We start from the raw sequence: 6,000 nt of genomic DNA, 5'->3' as shown, positions 1-6,000 counted from the left end.
GGGGTCTACGAGCAAATCGCCCCAAGTGCCAATTTTTCCAGAAACAAATATCATATTGTGGCCATATAATTAACGAAGAAGGGTTGCATAAGTCACCTGAAAAAATTGAAGCGGTCATAAAAGCCCCAGCACCTGAAAATGTCTCACAATTAAGGTCGTTCCTGGGATTGATAAATTACTATCATTAATTTTGACCGAACTTGTCAACTGTTCTGCACCCTCTTAACGCACTGCTACAAACGGGAGTAATTTGGAAATGGAGCGAAGACTCTAAACGTGCCTTCCATAAATGCAAAGGCTTGATCACGTCCAAGGAAGTGTTGGCTCATTACAACCCATCACTGCCAATCAGACTGGCGTGCGATGCATCCCCTTACGGCGTAGGAGCGGTATTATCGCATCGTTCCCCTGATGGCTCGGAGCGGCCGATAGCTTTTGCGTCATGCTCATTGAACTCAGCTGAGCGTAACTATGCCCAGATCGACAGGGAAGCACTCAGCCGGGTATTGGGAGTGAAGAAATTCAACCATTACCTACACGGACAAAAATTTACCTTGCTGACTGACCATCAACCCCTCGTCTCCATATTCAAACCTAAAAAGGGCGTTCCCATTATGACAGCGCAAAGGCTACAGAGGTGGTCCCTTTTCCTAGGGGCACACCAATATGACATAGAATACAAAGGATCAAAACAGCATGGGAATGCTGACGGTTTGTCGCCCATACCGTTGCCAAAGGTAGAAGAGGCACCTACAGTGGACCCAGTGGAGATGTTCCACTCAACCATAGTAGAATGTCTACCAGTAACAAATTCTACCATTGAAAAGGAAACGAGAAATGACCCGACTCTCTCACGAGTCTACGATTTAACGGTGAAGGGATGGCCAGCACATGGTGAACCACTGTCGCCAGCATTCTTGCAAAGAGGAGAACAGCTGTCAGTGTGCCGAGGAACCTTGATGTGTGGATCCAGAGTGGTGATTCCACCCAAACTCCAGGAATAAGTGCTAAAGGAGCTTCACGAGGGGCATCTGGGTGGAGTGAAAATGAAGAACCTAGCCAGAGCGTTTGTGTGGTGGCCAGGTATCGATGGAGACTTCGAAGAAATGACCAAGAGCTGTCTAGGATGCCAGAAGGTCCAAAACGCCCCACCACAAGCCCCTCTACATCCATGGGAGTGGCCCTCATCTCCATGGCAAAGGGTACATATCGACTTTGCTGGTCCATTTATGGACTCAATGTTCTTAATCGCGGTTGATGCACACTCCAAGTGGCCGGAGGTAATAAAGATGTCCTCCACCACCACGGAAAAAACCATCACAGTATTAAGGACCATATTTGCCAGGAATGGGCTGCCTGAACAGATCTGTTCTGATAATGGGCCGCAGTTTGTATCCGAAGAATTCAGGAAGTTCTTAAAAAACAATGGGGTTAAGCACTACACGTCCACCCCATACCATCCCGCCACCAATGGATTAGCTGAAAGGTTTGTCCAGACCTTCAAGAAGGCCATAAAGGCCATGGGTAATGAAGACATAAATCTACAACATAAGGTAGATAACTTCTTGTTTGCATACAGGAATGCAACACATGTGGTTACAAACCAAACTCCCACCATGATGTTTTTCAATAGAAGACTAAGATGCCGGCTGGATTTGATCAAGCCAAACATCAGAAGGGACGTAGAGAACCGGCAATTTCAAGGCATGAATGAAAGGCCAACTAGAACCTTCCAGATAGGTCAACAAGTTTTGGCCCGGGACTACCGTACCGAGAAATGGCAGCCTGGAACTATTTGCACACGACTAGGACCGCTGATGTGTACCATGGACATTGGTGAAAGCAAAATAAGGCGCCATGCTGACCAGATCATAGAGTCATCCGAAAAGGGACAACCTACACCACAACTCTATACGCCTAATGATGAAGCAGAGATACCCATAGTATCTGCCTCTGATCCGGTGATACTGGAACCAGATGAACCCGACACTGGCATTCAAGCTGAATCGACCTTGCCAAAAGAACCTACTTCACCACCGAAAACTACTACACCACCGAGGCGTTATCCGGAACAAGTCAGGAAGCCTCCAGAGAGACTGACTTATAATTGATTAACTGCAGCAAATGTGTAGATTATTGTTCTTGTAAACATGTTAATTAATGATTACTTAAAATGTTATGTACTAATTATCTAAAAGGGGAGGAATTGTAGTGTATGTACCTTTAAGAGACCCTGTGTACTGTAATACCGGTAGTGACCACTCGGGTATATAAGCCTGTATAGCTCTTTGTATCTTTTAGTTCACCTCCAGACTTTGTTCAGTAAACACCTGTTAAACCAACTCCTGTATTCCGTGTCTCCATTAACACACGGATACAACAATCCCCATGTGCATTTACAGGGTTAGAATCACCATGTACAGTCCCAGGTTTGGAATCCCCATGTCCAGTCCCAGGGTAGCAATCACCATGTACACTCCCAGGGTTGGAATCCCCATGTCCAGTCCCAGGGTAGCAATCCCAATGTACACTCCCAGGGTTGGAATCCCCATGTACAGTCCCAGGGTTGGAATCCCCATGTACAGTCCCAGGGCTGCAATCCCCATGTACAGTCCCAGGGCTGCAATCTCCATGTACAGTCCCAGGGCTGGAATCCCCATGTACAGTCGCAGGGTTGGAATCCCCATGTACACTCCCAAGGGTAGAATCCCCATGTACTGTCCCAGGCTTGCAATCCCCATGTACAGTCCTAGGGCTGGAATCCCCATGTACGGCCCTAGAGTTGGAATCCCCATGTACAGTCACAGGGTTAGAATCCCCAAGTACAGTCCCAGGGATGGAATCCCCATGTACAGTCCCAGGGATGGAATCCCCATGTACAGTCCCAGGGATGGAATCCCCATGTACAGTCCCAGGGATGGAATCCCCATGTACAGTCCCAGGGATGGAATCCCCATGTACAGTCCCAGGGTTAGAATCCCCGTGTATAGCCTCAAGATTGGAATCACCATGTACATTTCCATGGTTGGAATCCCCATGTCCTGTCCCAGGGTTACAATCCCCATTTGCAGTCCCAGGGTTGGTATTCCCATGTACAATCCCAGGTTTGGAATCCTCATGTACAGTCCCAGGGTTGGAATCCTCATGTGCAGTCCCAGGGTTGGAATCCACATTTAGAGTCCCAGGGTTAGAATCCCCATGTATAGTCCCAGGGTTGGAATACCCATGTACAGTCCCAGGGTTGTAATCCACACATGCAGTCCCAGGGTTAGAATCCCCATGTGCAGTCCCAGGGTTAGAATCCCCATGTATAGTCCCAGGGTTGGAATACCCATGTACAGTCCCAGGGTTGTAATCCACACATGCAGTCCAAGGGTTGGAATCCCCATGTACAGTCCCAGGGGAAGAATCCCCATGTACAGTCACATTGTTAGAATCCCCATAGACAGTTGCAGGGTTAGAATCCCCGTGGAGAGGCCCAGGTTTGGAATCACCATGTACTGTCCCAGGGTTTGGAATCCCCATGTACAGTCCCAGGGTTAGAATCTCCATGTACAGTACCAGTGTTGCAGTCACCATATACAGCCCCAGGGTTGGAATCCCCATGTACAGTCCCAGGGTTGGAATCCCCATGTACTGCCCCATGGTTAGAATCACCATGTACAGTCCCACGGGTAGACTCCCAATGTACAGTCACAGGGTTGCAATCCACATCTACAGTCCCAGGGGTAGAATTCTCATGTAGAGTGCCAGGGTTGGAATCCTCATTTACAGTCCCAGGGTTAGAAGCCCCATGTACAGTCCCAGGGGCAGAATCCCCATGTACAGTCACAGGGGTGGTATCCCCATTTACAGTCCCAGGGTTAGAATCCCCATGTACAGTCCCAGGGTTAGAATCCTCACGTACAGTCCCAGGGTCAGAATCCCCATGTACAGTCCCAGGGTTAGAATCCCCATGTACAGTCCCAGGGGTGCAATCCCCATGTACAGTCCCAGGGTTGGAATCCCCATGTACATTCCTAGGTTTTGAAACCCCATGTGCTGTCGCAGGATTTGAAACACTATGTACAGTCCCAAGGTTTGAACTCCAAGTACAGTCCCAGGGCTGGTATCCCCATGTACAGTCCCAGTGTTAGAATCCTCATATGCAGTCCCAGGGTGAGCATCCCCATGTACAGTGCCAGGGTTGGAATCCCCATGTACAGACCCAGGGTTAGAATCCCCATGTACAGTCACAGGGTTAGAATCCCCATGTGCAGTCCCGGGGTTGGAATCGCCATGTACAGTCTCAGGGTTGGAATTCCCAGGTACAGTCCCAGGGCTGGAATCCCCATGTACATTCCCGGGGCTAGAATGCCCATGTACAGGCACAGTGTTGGAATCCCCATGTACAGTCCCAGGGTTGTAATCCCCATGTACATTCCCAGGGGTAGAATCCCCATGTACATTCCCAGGGTTAGAATAACCATATACAGTCCCAGGGTTGGAATCCCCATGTACAGTCCCAGGGTTAGAATCCCCATGTACAGTCCCAGGGTTAGAATCGCCATGTACAGTCAGTGTTGGAATCCCAATGTACAGTCACAGGGTTAGAATTCCCATAGAGAGTCGCAGGATTAGAATCTCCGTGTGCAGTCCCATGGTTGGAATCCCCATGTACTGTCCCAGGGTTGGAATCCCCATGTACTGTCCCAGGGTTGGAATCCCCATGTACTGTCCCAGGGTTAGAATCCCAATGTACAGTCCCAGGGTTTGAATCCCAATGTGGAGTCCCAGGTGCAGAATCCCCATGTACAGTCACAGGGGTGGAATCCCCATCTACAGTCCCAGGGTTAGAATCCCCATAGAAAGTCGCAGGGTTAGTATCCCCGTGTACAGTCCCAGGGTTAGAATTTACATGTACAGTCCCAGGGTTGGAAACACCATGTACAGTCCCATGGTTAGAATCCCCATGTACAATCTCACGGGTAGAATCCCAATGTACAGTCACAGGGTTGCAATCCCAATCTACAGTCCCAGGGGTAGAATCCTCATGTACAGTGCCAGGGTTGGAATCCGCATGTACAGTCACAGGGTTAGATGCCCCATGTACAGTCCCAGGGGCAGAATCCCCTTGTACAGTCACAGGGGTGATATCCCCATGTACAGTCCCAGGGTTGGAATTGCCATGTATAGTCCCAGGGTTGGTATCCCCCTGTACAGTCCCAGGGTTGGAATCCCCATGTACATTCCCAGAGTTGGAATCCCCATATACAGACCCAGGGTTAGAATCCCCATGTGCAGTCCCAGGGTTGGAATCCCCATGTGCAGTCCCAGGGTTGGAATCACCATGTACAGTCCCAGGGTTGGAATCCCCATGTACATTCCCAGAGTTGGAATCCCCATATACAGACCCAGGGTTAGAATCCCCATGTGCAGTCCCAGGGTTGGAATCCCCATGTGCAGTCCCAGGGTTGGAATCACCATGTACAGCCCCAGTGTTGGAATCCCCATGTACAGTCCCAGGGTTAGAATCCCCATGTATAGTCCCAGGGTTGTAATCCCCATGTACATTCCCAGGGGTAGAATCTCCATGTAAAGTCCCAGGAGTAGAATCCCCATGTACAGTCCCAGGGCTGGAATCCCAATGTACAGTCCCAGGGTTAGAGTCCCCATGTACAGTTCCAGGGTTAGAATCCCCACTTACAGTTCCAGTGTTGGAATCCCCATGTACAGTCCCAGGTTTGGAATCCCCATGTAATGCCCCAGGGTTGCTATCCCCATGTACTGTCCCAGGGTTGAAATCCCCATGTACTGTCCCAGGGTTAGATTCTGCATGTACTGTGTCAGGGTTGGAATCCCCATGTACAGTCCCAGGGTTGGAATCCCCATGTACAGTCCCAGGTTTAGCATCCCCATGTACAGTCCCAGGGTTAGAAACCCCATGTACAGTCCCAGGGTTGGACTCACCTTGTAGAGTCCCAGTGTTGGAATTTCCATGTACAGTCCCAGGGCTGGAAT

The sequence above is a fragment of the Somniosus microcephalus genome, chromosome 4, assembly GCF_052327205.1.
Source record: "Somniosus microcephalus isolate GS21.2 chromosome 4, FLI_Smic_1.0, whole genome shotgun sequence".
Classification (NCBI taxonomy): Eukaryota; Metazoa; Chordata; class Chondrichthyes; order Squaliformes; family Somniosidae; genus Somniosus; species Somniosus microcephalus.
Note: the sequence above shows the minus strand (reverse complement) of the source record.